The 17,366-nt window shown below is 41.0% G+C and overlaps 1 protein-coding gene across 1 annotated transcript in view; it reads right to left on the bottom strand.

Moving 5' to 3' along the window:
• Positions 1–10,256, bottom strand: part of htr4 (5-hydroxytryptamine receptor 4) — a 186,810-nt gene extending 176,554 nt beyond the window's left edge. The window contains exon 1 of the mRNA XM_078260028.1: positions 9,961–10,256. The gene's annotated coding sequence lies outside the window, so the exon portion shown is untranslated. The remainder of the gene's footprint in view (positions 1–9,960) is intronic.
• Between the last annotated feature and the right edge of the window lie 7,110 nt (positions 10,257–17,366).

Genomic DNA, 17,366 nt, shown 5'->3' with positions numbered 1-17,366 from the left:
GTTGTCTGACAGTACTGATAAACCTTTGATTTATTGTATTGATACAACCCGGTCTCACGGCAGTTCGTGTAAATATCACGTTATTTTTAATCTATTGATACGTGTTCACAGGGACGTTTTTCTTGTTTTTTTCGTGGTGGCCAGCACGAAATACCCTACAAGGAAAGGACGCCTCACATGCCGGGAGACGGCCGAAAAGGACGCCTCATATACGCCGGGAAACGGCTGAAAAGGGCGCCTCATATACGGTCGCTGGGGACGCGACTACGGGGAAAGGACGCCTCACACGCTGGGAGATGGCCGAAAAGGACGCCTCATACACGCCGGGAGAAAAGGATGCTTTATATGCTGGGACACGGTCGAAAAGGAAGACACGCCAGGAAGACGGCCGCTGGGGACGTGTGACAGTAACGGGACGGTTGTGATTAGGAAGACTACGGGAAACAAAACGCCACACGCGGGACGCGATCCCCGCGTGAAAGTCCTGTGTTGTTTGACCCATCCACCACCGCGACCAACTTCCCTATGCAGATTTTCGGCCTTTTATACTACTCCGTACCATTTTCATGCTGTGACCACGAAATATGCTTCCCATTGAAATACATTACTTCACATTTTCGTGCTGGCCACCACGAAAGAAACTAGAAAAACGTCCCCGTGAACACGTATCAATAGATTAAATTACGTGACCATTTCACGAACTGCCATGAGACCGGGCTGATTGATGACTATTTTTATCAATACAGCTGCCTGCGTCGGCCTTGTAACAGCTCACACTACACGAACACTTTACATGTCAAACTGTCAAAATGCTTCTACTACACAGCAGTAGCTTGGCCGAACGCATTCAGCGTAGACCTGCTGCTGATGTTACAAGGTGTCAAACTCAAACTGGTCCAGATAGAAGTACAAGAGCACACACACAAACAAAGACGAATATATTTCGACACACACCGCAGCAGAAATCTATTGGAGAAGGAGAAGGAGAGTTCTAACCTTTTCTAACACGCTGTCGTGAAACTTCTCTGTTGCATTTTTGGCTGAATCAAGTCGTCACTGCTCAAACAGAATCTGTCTCTGTTCTCAGACTCACTGCCTGAGGTGATACACCAAAAATAAATGCAGACTTTCTCTCTTCAACACTGAACCACTGTCTCTCACTCTCGGTTTCCCTTTTCTGCCCTCCCCTCTCTCACATCCTTTTCTCTTGTTTATGAACTCTCAGTGCCCTTTGCTCGTCTCTTAAACTCCAGTCTCTCTATTTGTCTATGTATATGTGTGTGTGTGTGTGTGTGTGTGTGTGTGTGTGTGTGTGTGCTCCGTAACGCATGTTTATCATCCACCTCTCTTTTCTTTCTTTCTCGTGTTCTTTTGTCATCTCTTAAGTGAAATCTATTGAACAGGTCCTGGCAAAAGTTCCCTCCCTGCACACTGGGGCCAAAGTGCAATAAAATACTTTACAAAGCATGTGCAATAATATTCTTTAACTGTGCAGTCAACAACCCTTTGAAACTTAATGACAAAACAGGTGTTTTTGCCATTGCCTTCTCAAACAACACAATGTCGGAAATGTTTGAACTTGTTCGACAATTTCTGTACCTTTCTGAAAACAGATAAGCCAACATTCCCACTCATTTCACGTAGCTAACGGGCAGGTGTGGAGGTGAGAAAGTGAGGAGGTCTCTTTTGTCATTCTAAACATGTCTTTCTGTCACTTTTCATGTGACAGATCACGCTTTTGCTGTTTGCGCCACCGAGACTTTGGAACAAGTTACCTCCTGACATTCGCACTTTAACAGACCTCAAAATCTATTTATTTAGAATGGCTTTTAAGCAGCGTTGTGACAATTTCCATTCTTCCTGCTTTTATGTATTCTTTTTCTGGTTTTACTGTATGTGTTATTCCTTTCTGACTTTACTGTATGCATATGTTTTACTCTCACCCAAAGAGGATTTGTGGCGATACGTCAACATCTCACTACCTCCCCCTTTGCTTCTGACAGACAGCCATAATTCAACCAATCACAAGAGGTGACGAAAACGAAAAACATAGCATTCGAACAAATGCACTGCTGCAAAACTTCTTAATGGAGTCTAGGTGCAACAAGCGACAACATAACAACAGTCAAATGGAATCCATGTCTACTTTTATCATTTACTGCTATCTGTATTCTTAGAAAAATGATTCTTTCATATATAATTGAAGCAACTGACTTAAAGCATAGATTTACTCCTTTAGAGCTTCTTTTTACAGTTCATGTTCTTATCTTTAGGGCTGAAACGATTAGTTTCTACTTAGATAGAATCGGAAAATGAAATCAAGTTCTTTTTAAGTACATTTGTTTGCAGTTCATATTTTCTTATCTTCAGGGCTGAAACGATTACATTTTTTTTTTTAGGTGTATTTGGGGCTTCACTTAATGCCTTTATAGTAGAGAGTCGACAGTGGAGCGCAGACAGAAAAGGACGAGAGAGAGAGAAGGTCAGACTTTAACTGGGGACGTTGCAATTACATGGTCAGAGCCTTAAACCCAGAGGCCACCAGGCAGCCCCAGTCAACACACATCAATTATTTAAGTCATTCATCAACTAAAAATGCCAAACATTCACTGGATCCACCTTTGTAGGCTACATGTGAGGATTTGCTGTTTTATGTCATCAACTTGATATCTTTGGGTTTTGCACATCATCATCATCATCATCATCAACTTTATTGCCAGACTCAAGGTCCATTCAGAAGACACAGACACGACATACAACATACATTAAAAAGAGAAAGATGAACATATACTGAGAAATAAAAACAAAAGAAACAGCAATACTGCATTTCTATAAAAGACACTTATACCAGTGTTTCCATAGTGATGATTGGTATCGTATGGCACTAAACCTAGGATTTGCCAGCAGCATAACAGTGCTGCTCTGGAACACGTTCAGGCGACAAATGAATTTGTAGATAATTCTGGAAGGTGCTGACCTCTGCATTACAAAACAGGTCACTTGCACTAGAGCACCTGGGTTTGTTGAGCAGTATCCTCATACAGTCATTATAAGCAACCTTAAGCTTCTGCATGCTTGCCTTTTTAAACTTAGTCCATAAGGGAGCAGTATACAAAGGAGTGCAACATGCTTTAAACGGACTAATTTTGACGTCATCCGTGCTCATGTGGAATTTTCTTAGCAGCATATTAGTTTGGGCATATAATATAGAAGAAGCAATGTGAAGATGTCTCCTTCCGGTGTCTCCGACAATATGCAACACATTCTCACTCCCAGCGCGTCAAAAAGTAATGCTGTAAGGACAAACTTTTAACTCTTCTGTCTTCATTGTGTGAAGCAAAAGGTTAGACATGAGAGTAGACGTTGTTGACAGGTTGCACTACTGCAAACACACACACACACACACACACACACACACACACACACACACACACACACACACACACACACACACACACACTAGGGATGTAACGGTATGAATATGTAACCTCACGGTTATAGTGACCAAAATGATCACGCTTTTAAAAGCGTGTTCAATATGTTCAGAAAGCACTGATAGGCCTACACAAGCTGAAATAGTTTCAACAAGTGTAACAGTGTTTATTATATTACAAAAATATATTCAAAACCTTATCAAAAGTGCAACTTTTAACATCAAAGGAACAAGGGTTCAGCATGTAAACAGCTTATTTGCTACGCAGTGCGCGTAGCAAATAAGTACTACTACGCAGTACTTCAGGAGACTCGGATTAAACACGGTTTCCACACTGTGGTAATCCACCGTGATAATAATGATCAGTCCCTCCAGAAAAACACGATAATGCGATCACATAAAACAATTCATAATCAGCCAAAGTCCGCAAATTTATGCGGGGAGGGGGGGGCCGCATTTTTTCAAATACGCCGCACTTTCGCCGCATAAATTGCCGATTTCCGCGCAAAATATGCGGGGCTTGCGTGATTTCATAATCCCCGCATTTTCGTTGCAAAAAAGCCACATATATCTTAGCAGAAAGTTGAAAAATGTTGCGTTTACTTCACACAAGAGCAGCCATTTTCCCCTGTTGCCATGGGAACGTTATGAAGTGACGTAATTACGCGGCGTGAAACCGCAGTTTTTGCAAGTTCCCACAATTTCATCGCATAAAATTGCATAAATATCCCGTATATTCCATCGCATTTTTTAAGAAAACGTGACGCATAATCAAGGATTTTTGCCCAAAACAATCACAAAAAAACTGGAAAGGACTGAATGATATTTTAAATTGTTATCGTCAACATTTTTATCGCAGTTTACCGTTACACCGGTAATCGTTACATCCCTAACACACAAATGCACGCATGCATGCAAGTACGCACGCATGCACACACACAAACACACACACACACACACACACACACACACACACACACACACAGTGATGCTGAGGCTGATAATGAAATCAAACTGACTTCTTCACAGACAACACTCCTTCTCACTTCCAAAAACTTTCTCTCCTGAATTCTCTCTTTTTTAAAAAGAATCCTCCTCATCATTTTCCCACACTGTCAGCCTTCACCACCCTGAATCCTGTGCAGGATGGCGTGATATCAGAGCCTCAGTGTGTTTAGCTGAAGCTGCCTTCAGAAGCCGATCTGACAGCGGAGCGCGTCAAAGACTGGAGGTAATTACCTCGATTTAGCAGCTTACATGAACACAACAGGCTGACTCGGGGAGATTTAGGGCTCATTCTGACGCTGCTGAACAATATGCAAATCGCTTTTGTGTATGTGTGTCGGTTTTTTCTATGAAGCACACTACTTCATGTGCAGGGTGATGGGTTAAAGTTAAAGAAAATACACTCATAGCCTGTTATACGTTAAAAAAGTCTTAGTAATTTCATGGAGTGTGAGAATCTTAAAATCTGTAATATGGTTAAAAAGATCATACACTCAGGACTACTAGTTCATAGGGAGGGACTGATTAAAATCATATAATTGTGTTTAATGGTGAAAAAGGGTTAAAATTCTAAGATAATGTGTTATGTTGTTTACTTTATCCTTTATAGTCTAATTGAAGGCTAAAGTATTAATCTGTGATCTACAAAGTGGTCTTAATCTATTAGCCTGAGATCGATTGCTTTTGTCTTTTGCCCACAAATCGTGGTACTTTCCTCATTACACTGAAGTTCTCAGTGAGGAAACGTCACTGCATCACAGAGGCGTAACACAGGCAAGTACTGATTAAGACCAATATTTCAAGTAGCTAACTAATGTGGAATGGAGTTGAAATAACCTGGAATCATCAAATAAAAGCTGGTATTCAAGTAGTGTTCAGGTCTTGAATAATACCTGGTCTGATTGTTGTCTACATGTTGCATGCTCACATTTACAAAGAACACTGGTCACTGGTTACAGCATGGGTGATTTTGCCAGATGTTTTAGTTCAGGTTGTGTAAATGTGAATGCTGTAATTGATTGAACTTGTGATTTTAATGCAATTAATTATGCAGCCAAACACCAGACCACTTTGCTGTCACCCTGTCAGGTGTGTGTGTGTGTGTGTGTGTGTGTGTGTGTGTGTGTGTGTGTGTGTGTGTGTGTGTGTGTGTGTGTGTGTGTGTGTGTATGTGCCTGTGTGTGCGTGTGTGTGTGTGTGTGTGTGTCTGTATGTGTGTGTCTGTATGTGTGTGTGTTTGTGTGTGTCTCTGTCTGTGTGTGTGTGTGTGTGTGTGTGTGTGTGTGTTTGTGTGTGTGTGTGTGTGTGTGTGTGTGTGTGTGTGTGTGGGGGGGGGTCGCCCTGTGTCGCTGTTCAGTGATTCCTTCATTAAAAATCTGTCTGTGTGTGTGTGTGTGTGTGTGTGTGTCTGTGTGTGAGACTGTGTGTCTTTGTGTGTGTGTGTGTGTGTGTGTCTGTGTGTGTGTGTGTGTGTGTGTGTGTGTCTGTGTGTATGTGTCTGTGTTTTTGTCTGTGTTTTTGTGTGTGTGTGTGTGTGTGTGTGTGTGTGTGTCTGTGAGTGTCTCTGTGTGTGTGTGTGTGTGTGTGTGTGTGTGTGTCTGTCCAGCAGATTCAGATATTGACACAAACTGCTGGATTGTTGCACTCATTTTGATCACCCTAGGCAGCAGAGGGCAAGAGACACAGGCAGATGGAGGGAGAGAGAACGAGAAGGGAGGGAGAATATGTGTAAGGCATTGTCATGTGAAAACCTTGCAACTCCACTGGTCGTCTTCGTGATTTCAGCCGACTGAACACATGTTCATTCCTCCCTTTAATGCCCTCTGTATGAACTTCTCTTACAACACTTGAGGATAAAGTAGGAAATAGATTATCATAAAGTGGCACGAGGCTGTTTCTGACCCAACATCCACAATAGAGCCCGAGGGGGTGTCAGAGTTGCTGCAGGGGGGCCGCCAAATTATTGTTCAATGGTTTAATTTTTTTTTTTTTAATATGTCTAAAAATATACATCAACATGAATGATATTTCTTGTTTAATGTACACAACATTGATGATAGGCTTACTGGCGTACATCTGAGGTAGCCATAAGGTAGCCAAGTTTAAGGATTTACTGTGCCACAGTTTAACATTAAAATATGATGTATAAATATATGAATATGCCCAAAAAAAATATTTTAAAAGCTTAGTATTGTATGCACCATAAAAAGGTATGTGTAAAGGCTTCAGGCCGCCCTACACATTATTGTAGGCCCATTTTTACATGCAACTACATTTAAAAAAATATCTGTAGAAGGGGGTCCCTGCTCAGAAAGAGTCCTTGGCTTGAAAAACGTTGAAGACCCCTGGTTTACATTATGCCCAAGCAGCAACCTCTGGTGCTGAAAAAGAGGAACCAAAAACTGCAGTTCCTCAAATGGCCACTTGAGGCTGTCTCCAGAGGCGAGTCAATCCCAATAGACCCGCATGTAAAAATGCCCAACTTAACAGCAAAAATAAACATCTTTACAGCATGGTACCCCTTCATGACAATTGTATGTGAATCTTTATATAACTCACCCGTTTATATTCAGACTTAAAGTTCTGCATAATTAGCAGAGCTCCACTTTGAGTGACAGGTGGCTGCCGTCTCAGTAAGCGAGCACAGAGCTCAGCTCCATCCACACTCTACCTCTTGGCCCGTTTTAGGATTAGCCGGGAGTTATCAGACATCAGGCACTATGGGTGATGTCACAGAGACTACATCCATATTTGATAAAGTCTGCATCATGCCCTCTAGTGGACAAAATCACATAATGCAGCTTTTAGGTCAGGAAAAAACAATCAACTGGGACTGTTGATTGGCTGAAAATGAAAGTCTGATACCGTCCAACCAATGGTCCATCCATGAATCCATCTGACTGTTGTTTAAAAGTTCTGGTTCACTTGTAATCTTATACCCCGTTTACACGTACATGGTTATTTTGAAAAACTGAGACATTTCCCTTCGTTTGTGCCCTTCGTTTACACGCAAACGGAGAATTCGCCTCTGAAAACCATTCTTTCTAAAACCTCCGGCCAGAGTGGAGATTTTGGAAAACTTCGTCTGCACGTTTGCATGTAAACTGAGACAAACGGAGGTTTAGGCAGCCGAGAGAGAGAAGAGAGAGGAAGTCATTTTTTGCTGTTGTTGCTATTTTCGGGATTCTGATTGGCTAACGTGGGCTTGAGCTTCTCGTTACACTGCCACCTACAGGTTTGGCGTGCTCTTGATGGCATTGACGGCATACTGTATATACATGGGTACGTGTAAACGAACACTTTTCTGAAAACTGACAACTGTGCACGATGTTATTTTTGAAAACGGTGAGGTTGAAATGTTCGTTTATGAAAATAGCCGGCCACGTGTAAACATAGCATTAAAGTGCGGGCCGACTCCAGCTCAATATGAAAACCGACATAAGGCTAGCATGATTTTTATCCCTATAGATAAATCAGTAAAGTTTTATTTGAAAATCAAGTAATCTGTCCAATTTCTCCCATCTGTCCACATCTGGGTCACACAGTTAAGCAAGGTAGCTTGTCCTCCCCGGCACTTTCTGAGAGATCCCACCGCATTCCCAGGCCTGACGAGAAATAGAATCACTGCTGTTGGTTCTGGGTCTTCCCCAGGGTCTCCTCCCAGTTCAACATACTTCATAAAATGTCAGAACCAATGATAAAGTCTCTCTAAGAGTTGCCAGAACACAACATTTTCATCTCGAGATTTCTCTCTAATCGGCTGCCAAAGAAAAATAATTTAACACTAACATTAAAAAAGAAAAGCGAGGACATTTTTGAGGCTTTAACAATCAAATGTTTGACATTTTACTTGATAATTGACAAATGAATGAAATCGTTTATCTCAGTTATAATAATTGTTCACATCCATCTGCAGGCTCCGATTGATCACGGGCGAGCCGGAAGGAAGGTGAACTGTAAAGGATACAGCTGTGATCCTCCGATCACCATATCAGTCATTAGGAAATCCTGGAGCTTTCTTAGTGCGTATCACGTAGACTATACCACTGGGATGACACATTGTACCTGCACCTTTGATCCTGGCACGTTGATTCCCTCCATGTCTGTATCATAAATATTACGTAACCATAATAGGCAAAGCCCTTCAGAAACTGCACAGTAAAAATGAGTCGAGTACAAGAGAAGTGTATTCGTTTTCACATGAATACATTTTAGAACAGTTTTTGCGACTGGCAATTTGTCAAACATTGAATATCAAGCAATGACATGGAATAAACTGCAGCTGTCCGTTTGTGATATTGTATAGCATTTAAAATGTTTTACAACTGAAAGAGATGAAAGAAGGAATCTGACAATGGAGTGCATTCAATAGAGTTCAATTGGCCTATCAAATCTAGAATGTAGCGGCCAGAAACCCATTGAGAATTCTACATATTCCTTCCTCAAAAACATTAACATGCAAAAGTCTTAAAATCCTTACAGCTTTAAAAAACAATCCACACTATGTTTCATTTGCATGACATAAGTGATTTTGTAAAAGTAGACGTTGTCAGAGTCCCTTTTGACTCCCAACAGTGGTAATCTCAGATTAGGATAGAAACGTATTATTTCATTTAAACTCTGTTACAAAACAACTAGGGACCTTGCACAACAGCACATTGGAGATAAAACAGTACATATCCATTTAAAGGAGCACAAATTTAAAAATTTAAAGTTAAAAACCAATTAAAAAGTCAAGTACCAGGCACAGTTAGTTGCTGTTACTCTCAAATGAAAACCACAGAATTACCATAACTCCCAACAATGCAGCAATATGATTTTTCCATCAGTGACTGGTCATTAAAGGATCCAGCGGTCGCTTCAAGTGACAGCTGACAGTCGATACCTGTGTGGATCTATAGGCCACCTTATCGATACATTACTAATCGAAACCGAAATCTCATGTATGGAAAACTAGAAATCACACTTAAACAGATCTATATGAAGCGAGGAAAGTTTATAGCCTACCAGTGGAGGGTCAAAAAAATATAGGCTACAATATTACTTTTATATCTTTTAAAATGACGGTGAAAGCACACTTGGGTAATCTGCTATTTAACGTTATGGGGTGCAATTGAAGATATACAAATACCATCACAAGTAGCCATACTATTACCCTGCCCTGACGTTACCACCATAGGTTCCTAAAACAATATCATAATTTCCATTTTAGAATGAACTTGCTTACTTAGAGCAAATGTGACATATGAATGTAACATTAAATTGCATTGTTACCTATTTGGGGATTCCAAATACCTCCAAGGTGACTTTAAACTCACACGTGAGTATCACAAACTTTAAATGACAGCAGGAATATAAAACAAATTAGGATTGATTTTATGATTTGAGGAAGGTCGCTCTTCCTCGGGCTTGTCAGCGTCACCTCATCCCCAGAGATCAGCCGCTCACACTGGACACATGCGAGCTGGAATCGCGCGCGCTATAGGCTGATTATTGCGAGAATGAAGAGGATTTTAACTCACCATTTCCTAGTGGAGACGCCGGGTCCTGGAAGCATGTCACGACACTAAATCCCCACGAGCCACAATCACATAGTTCTTCGGTCCGAGTTCAGCGTCCAAACTAATAACTCAACCTTAAAAGAGAAAGTAACAGCAGACCGAGGTGGTGTCTGGCGCTCAGGAGTCTTCTGGAGGGGGGGTTGGGGGTGGAATGATACGCAGAGCGCAGCGGATACAAGTGGGAAGGTGGAGAAGTGTCCGTGCGCAAAGAGCAGCGAGGGGAAGCTGGCGGCGCGCGCCTAGAGACACCGCGGAGAGTCCGTTGGGAGGGGAGGGGTAGAGAGAGAGAGAGAGAGAGTGCAGAGAAAGCTCGTGGAGAGCCCGGAGAAAGTTCGTGTAGAGGAGAGGAGACGCCGGAGATATTTGGAGTGTGAGCAGACTGAGAGGAGTCAGCAGCGGAGATGTTGCGCTCTGCCTGAACTCAGACCCGCTCTGGTCTAGTCCCTCCTCTTCAGCCCTGAAGTGAAGGAAGCATCGGTCCATCTCTCTCTCTCTCTCTCTCTCTCTCTCTCTCTCTCTCTCTCTCTCTCTGTGTGTGTGTTCTGTCGTTGTCACTCTACACTTGTCTCTACACTTCAGCTGCATATGTGCGCGCTGGAGTGAAAGTACAGTGCCATTCTGTAGGTCATATAGGCACTGCTGTGATTAAAAAATAAAAAAGAGAAGAATGGACAAGACCTATTTTTTTTTCCTAGGATGAATGATCTTGCCCTATAACTTTCATCCTTGAATGGAAATACCTATACATTTCACCTTAAGGTCAAATATGATATATGTGGCCTTGCTGATTCATAGCTATACCGTCCATTTTTCATTTGACCATTTATTCATTTAGCTGAGTCATAGGAGAATAGATTGACAATAAATAAGGGTGTGAGAGACTTGCAGTATGTGCTTAAGGGTCATCAAAGCCAGAGCTGATATTTTCAACTATATCTCTGGTAATAGCTGATATTGAGCTGATATACATTACCCATTCATTCAATTTGTCACACATTTCTTTATTTTATTTTGAAAATTCAGAGATTGACTTTTTATTTGAATTTTGGGTGTTTTATTCAATTTTTATAGCATTTGAAAAAACTATGAAATCTCTCGCTTTCTAAACCTTAATCTGACTAAACGGTGACTGTCTGTGATTATCCACTAAATCGTAACTATTTGTCAAAATAGTTCATCATTTCAGATTTTTTGAAGTCAAAAATGAGGTGTAATTTCATATAAATGAGGTTTCATGAATTATGAATTCCAAAAAAAAGGGTAAAACTAGCGGTAATAAGTTGACGTTAGTGGTGAATCCGGTGCTAGTGAAAAAAAAGAGCAAAAAAAAGGGAATCTTGAAATTGTTTTTGCCTGAAACATAAAAAAAAAGCGTGACACAATGTTCTAAGGAGCGTTTAGCGGTTTTAAAGCAGATGGTCTCTTTCCACATCCGCCTATAATCTCGAACAGAAACACAGGAACTTGTGTGGATAAAAAGCATTGCTGCAATTCCCTCTATATGCTGATTGTGTTTTACTTCTGACCACACCCAGCTGTGATGTATTGTTGCACCTTAGGTGCAATGTGACACGTTACAGTAAATCAAAAAATCAAAAATTTTAAAAACAGAACCAAAATAGTCTTTTATGAGGCAGTTTGCCAGTCGCGGGTGCACGAAGCGAACCAGGTCCGTCCCCCACTGTTAAAAATGAACAAGTCCCACGCTGCTAATATTCAGTTATTTTATAACAAGACTAGCTATGGCCTCATCATACTTAAACTCCTACAGTGAGCTTGGTGCAGAAAGAAACAGAGGTCAGTAAAGATGATTTCTGAGCAAGTATAATGATGCTAACACCTCCACAAATTCCATTTTATGTAAATCCGTGAGTAGATAAATGTGGGATGTTTACACCCTCTTCATCATTAGAAACAGCTCTGGTGTTGAACTCCAGCTCTCCCTCTTTCATCTCCGAGTCACGTGTTCTCTTTTCCTGAAATGATCTGAGCTCTATTTGTTTCTCTCCCTCCTTGCATTTGAGATTTTGTCTTCCTCTTCATTCCATTAGTCTCTTCCCTTCTAGGTATACTTTATCCGGGCCAGTTGGTCTTAGTTTGAGCAGTCACTATAATTCTGCCCTGGGCCATGCAGTGTCATTTTGAATGCTTGAATGCAACAGTAACATGCATCATTTCCCTGAGTTTTTTTTTCTTCTTCAGGTTTAGTGTGTGGCGTCTGAGACTAATGCAAATCAGTGATCTCGAGGACACAAGCACACATCATTCTTTCATTTTTTTGGTGAAACACCAATTACAAGTTTCACAGAAATTGTGTGTGAGAAAATATTTTTCTACCTTAAGGCCATACTGTAATTTTAAGAGTGACAAAAAAACAAACCAATGGCACATTAAAGTGTAAATTCAGTTGTGTCGGATGCATGACGACTGGACGGATGGCCCAAGGCCGATCTATTGTCCCACCCATGATGTATTCATCAGAGACGGCCACCACTGACGAGAACAGTGAAGACGCTACAAACCTCCTCTCGCTCCGAGTCACAGTCTGGTCTATATGACAAATATTAATGTCCACATTTTAGGAATTTAAGTTGCCATTTGCTCTAACACAGGGGTCTTCAATGTTTTTTAAGCCAAGGACCCCTTAACTGAAAGAGAGATGGAGCAGGGACCCCCAACTACATATACTGTATAAAATGAAGTTGCATAATAAAGGGGCCTACAATAACATGTAGGGCAGCCTAAAGTCTTTATACATACCTTTTTCGCATAGAATACTAAGCTATTAGAACAATAATTGTTGGCATGATTTTATAAATCATGTTTTAATGTTAAACATACATGTGGCACAGTGAATCCTTAGGATGAACTGTGTATGTGTATGGCTTTAGTGACTACCTTACCTATAGGCCAGTAAGCAGTGGGGATTTATATTTGCTAATTATATGTTGGATTCACGTTAACTTTTTAATTTATTTTTTAAACTTTCAAAAAATGAACAATAATTTGGAGGCCCCTGTTGAAGATCCCTACTCTAACACATGCGCAAAGTGATTAAAATAAATATGCACTGTAACGGTATAAAGAGACGACGTCAAAGCAGCGTTTACAGACCGTCTCTGCATCTCCGTCTGTCTCCCTCTTCTGCAGATCATTTCTACGTGACTCATCCTAATCATCCTAATCAGCCATTAACGAGCTTCTCAAAAAGCTTAGAAAACCAATCCGTGATTCTTTTTGACTGAGTTAATTTGATAATGCAGTCAAGAGGAGACTTCATGAAAGCAGTCCGACTCCTACATAAGTGAATTTGAACTGCAGTAAGGAGAATTACTTTTACTGGTTGTGTTTCTAAAAATAGCTTTATAGACTTGGTTTACCGGTATTTCTGTGCTGTTTTTGAACGTCATCTTGTCATTAAACTTCTTTTAAATGTGATCTTATGTCCAGATAATGTCAATTTCTTTGCTAGCCAACCACAGTATCTTGTTTACAATTACTGTCCTTGTTACTAAGCTTTAGACCTCGGCGATGGTACCAACTGTGCTTTTTAGGAGAGTTGTGTGTGTGAGCTACAGTCTCTGCTTCTGTTAAAAAACTTTCATAGTATTTTCCAAATCTCTAATTCATTTGTGAATAAAAAGCACAAATTAGTTTCAGTCATGTGGAGGATAAGAGGATACCTGATCTTTAATAAAATACAGTTTAATATTTTAACGTAAGATTACAGTATTACTGTGCAGTACTTTGCAATCTCATCCACAATGTGTTATCTGTTATGAATGATTCAATAAAAACTATTTCAAAACAGATACAACAGTACAACATTCAGCGCTGATGCCAGTAGAATGTTCAAATCATTCAGCAAATGAGTCAGGATTAAAAAAGTCCAACCCGTTCTCACTCCGAACTCGTAAAATATGAACGTTTGGACAGTGGCTGTGAGCGTCTGAAGCAACGGGAAAAGCGTCCTTCAGCGTGTTTGTAGAACGTACCGGGGAGAGCAGCAGCTACACGGGGTTTAGCGAATAGTATGTAAGGGGGGAATTCCACGTAGTGAGGTTGGTCGGGGTGGTGGATGAGTCAAACACAGGACTTTCACCCGTTATTGTCACGTGTCACGGAAGCCGCTTTCTTCTTTAACCGGCCCGTTATTCCCGCCTGTCAGTAAACGTAAGCCCACCCACGACCTTTTCCTAAACCCAACCGTCCCGTTCTTCCCGCGAGTCACGGAAACGTAAGCCCACCCACGACCTTTACCTAAATTCAACCATTCCGTTCCCGCGAGTCACGGAAACGTAAGCCCACCCACGAGCATTTCCTTAACCTAACTGCGTCAAAAGGGACGCCAATAGTCCCGACCAGTGTTGGTCAAGTTACTTGGAAATAGTAATTAGTTACTGATTACTGATTACTTCTCCAAGAAAGTAATCCAGTTACTTTACTGATTACTTATTTTCAAAAGTAATTAGTTACTTTACTAGTTACTTTACTAAGTTACTTTTCAAAAACATGATGCATGACCTGAATACGCTATAAAGCAATAGACCTTTCAGGCTAATTCTATTCTTTCTGCACATTCCATCATCTAAAATTGAATCAAATGAAACATTCTCTTTTTTAAAACTTGTTTTATTAGTCTCAGACTTGAAGAAAATTGTTGAACATTTAAACCTATTTTCTGCACATTCCACCATATTTTAATGAAATAAAGGAAGTCCTTCTTCTGTTAACTGTAAAGTGGAATTAATCCAGTGAACTGTTACACCCATAAAACGTATTATTTGTTATTCACCGTCCAGATGTCAGCAGTGGTGGAAACATAGTCTACATCTCCGAGTGCAGCCTTCAAATTAGCGTCCATTATGTCGTATTCTCTCTCAAGGTATCCTGGAAATGACTTTCTCTGCCGCAGCTTGACACTGTGTTTGGTCGGTATTTTTTCTATGATGCGTCGGAACGATTCAGAGTCAACAGTGGAAATTGGCAGCATGTCCTCGACAATATAGCCAGCGACGAGCTTCTTCAGTTCAGTGGCACCAAGTCCTGTCGCTTTTAAGTCTAATTTCACCTGTTTAGCAGGAGAGGGGCCCTCGGAGGTTCACCCGGTGGATTTGGATGTAGCCGCAGCGGTCGTGTCAGTTGGGGGTTCAGGGTTTTTTTCAGTGAGTTTCACATTCCTGTGATTCAGATTAGAGGTGGAATTTTTCACTGTAGATAAAACTTTTCTTCCCACGCAGAGTGTACAGTGGACGCTGATGTTTTTGTCACCTTTAACCGAGTCAAACTCAAAGTAATGTTAGTACTTCCAAGCATTAAACGCTGCATGGCCCTGCTCTCTCCCGCGCTCCATGTTGTCTCTTGTTCAACACTACACATGTCGTTGTTTACCACTGACGTCGCGGCACTCATACGTCATTGTCACTCACGAGACAAAATCATGGTTAAGTAACGCAGTAACGCAGCCTGCTTACGGGGAAATAACAGTAATCTAATTACTGTTTTTGCAATTGTAATCCCTTACTTTACTCGGATTACAGTAACGCGTTACTTCTAACGCGTTACTGCCCAGCAGTGGTCCCGACCAAGCGCGTTTAGTTAAAGCGCATTATTTAACGCTAAAGGAGACTTTTAGCGTCAATAACGACAAAGGCACGTGACCAAGCGTCCGTATTTTACGAGATGGGAGTGAAAATGTGTTGAAACGTCAGACTCGTCAGGAAGGTCTATTGCTGTTTAAAACACACAATCATTAGTTTTAAGCATTTTGTAAGATGAAGACTCACTTTCATCTCATTGTAGGCCTATAGTACGTCATGGTGTGTGTGCATTTAAGTTTTTTGCTTAAAGGTGTACAGTTTTTAGACGCCATAAAAGTGTGCCAGCTTTCTATTTTGCTTTATGGTTCTCTAAGTGCTGCAAACACTCTTGCAACATAAACAAGTATTAGTACTACGAGCAGTTTTGCAAGATACAAATTACATTTCCAAGCCAAACACACAAAAATGCACAAATTTCTGCCAACACTGACTTGTTGCATCGTTTCTACAGCCTGCCAATTAAAACAGAAGCAGAGTTATTTGCTTCATTCATTACCAGCCAAATTGGCCAGTAACTTTACAATGTTACCAGCTACCAGCATTTGGCTGGTCGGTGGGTGTCAATTTAAAGCTTATACGTGTACTTTTATTGTATGTCTGTATTACATCTCTATGTTCACGTCCCCAGGAGAGACACACAGAGTGTGCTCCTAATGGGGATCCTTAAATAAACTAAAGTGTTTGCATACATTATTAACTGTATCACATTCTGTCTCTCTGTCCCTCCCTCCAGCCACATTCCCACTTTCCCCGTCCACTGCCATTCTGTCCCTGTCCACCAGATGTCCTCTGATTTTTTCTCTTGTCCCAGGTATCTCACTCCTACATCCTGCCCCTCCCTCGTGCCCTGCAATAACCCCTTCCCCTCCAGTCCCAGTCACCTGACCTTCTCTAACCATTGCTCACCTGCTCCCACTTACCTCATCAGCCCTGCAGATATTTAACCAGCCCCTTTTCCACTCACTCCTTAACATATCATCAATGTTGCCCTGTGCTTTGTACCTTTGCTTTCAAACCACCAGAACCTTACCCTGACTCCAACCCTGTACCTGAACCTGCCTTTCTACCTTCACCTGCCAGTAAGCCTTCACCTTCATTTTTTTATAAATTTCATATATTATTTAACGGTATCATTCTGTCTGCATCATCTTTAGGTCCTATCCCCTTTTCCTGGCACTTACCCACTGTGACAAACTTTATTAGCATAAACTGGTAGCTTAACTAGTTATGATAAAGTCTTAATGTAGTGATGTTTACATTTTTACTCTCCGTAACGAAAAAGCACTATTGGAATACATTACTATCCTTCTATGAACTAATTATTCATGTGTTATTGTTGGCAAGCACAAACCATTAACTTCAAGGACGGAGCTTGTGTCTGTGCTTATCATATTAAAGATAGCAGCTGCAGGTTGTCTGATTAACAATGAGTTACAGTCTCCCCGTACAAGGGAGGCGTTTTGATGCACTGAATATAAACTACCTGAATGACAAAGTTCTTTATGTACTCAGCCTGAGACTTAATCGAAGGTTGGCAGTTGCCCAGTTGCAAGTGTGGCATTAAAACTTAAGACACTCTCTTGTTTGAGCTTTTATTCACAGAAAACTCCACGTACAGTTAGCATGGACCATTTAACAACTAAACATAGTTATGCTAAATGGAAGATTAATTGCACAAGTGTTAGCTAGTTATGCTAATGTGTTTGCATGGAAGATTAGCTGCTAACGTTTTGAGCTTGTAATGCGAAAAGGTTAGCCTGGAAACTG

The sequence above is a fragment of the Sander vitreus genome, chromosome 10, assembly GCF_031162955.1.
Source record: "Sander vitreus isolate 19-12246 chromosome 10, sanVit1, whole genome shotgun sequence".
Classification (NCBI taxonomy): domain Eukaryota; kingdom Metazoa; phylum Chordata; class Actinopteri; order Perciformes; family Percidae; genus Sander; species Sander vitreus.
This window is presented reverse-complemented; position numbering and strand designations above follow the sequence as displayed.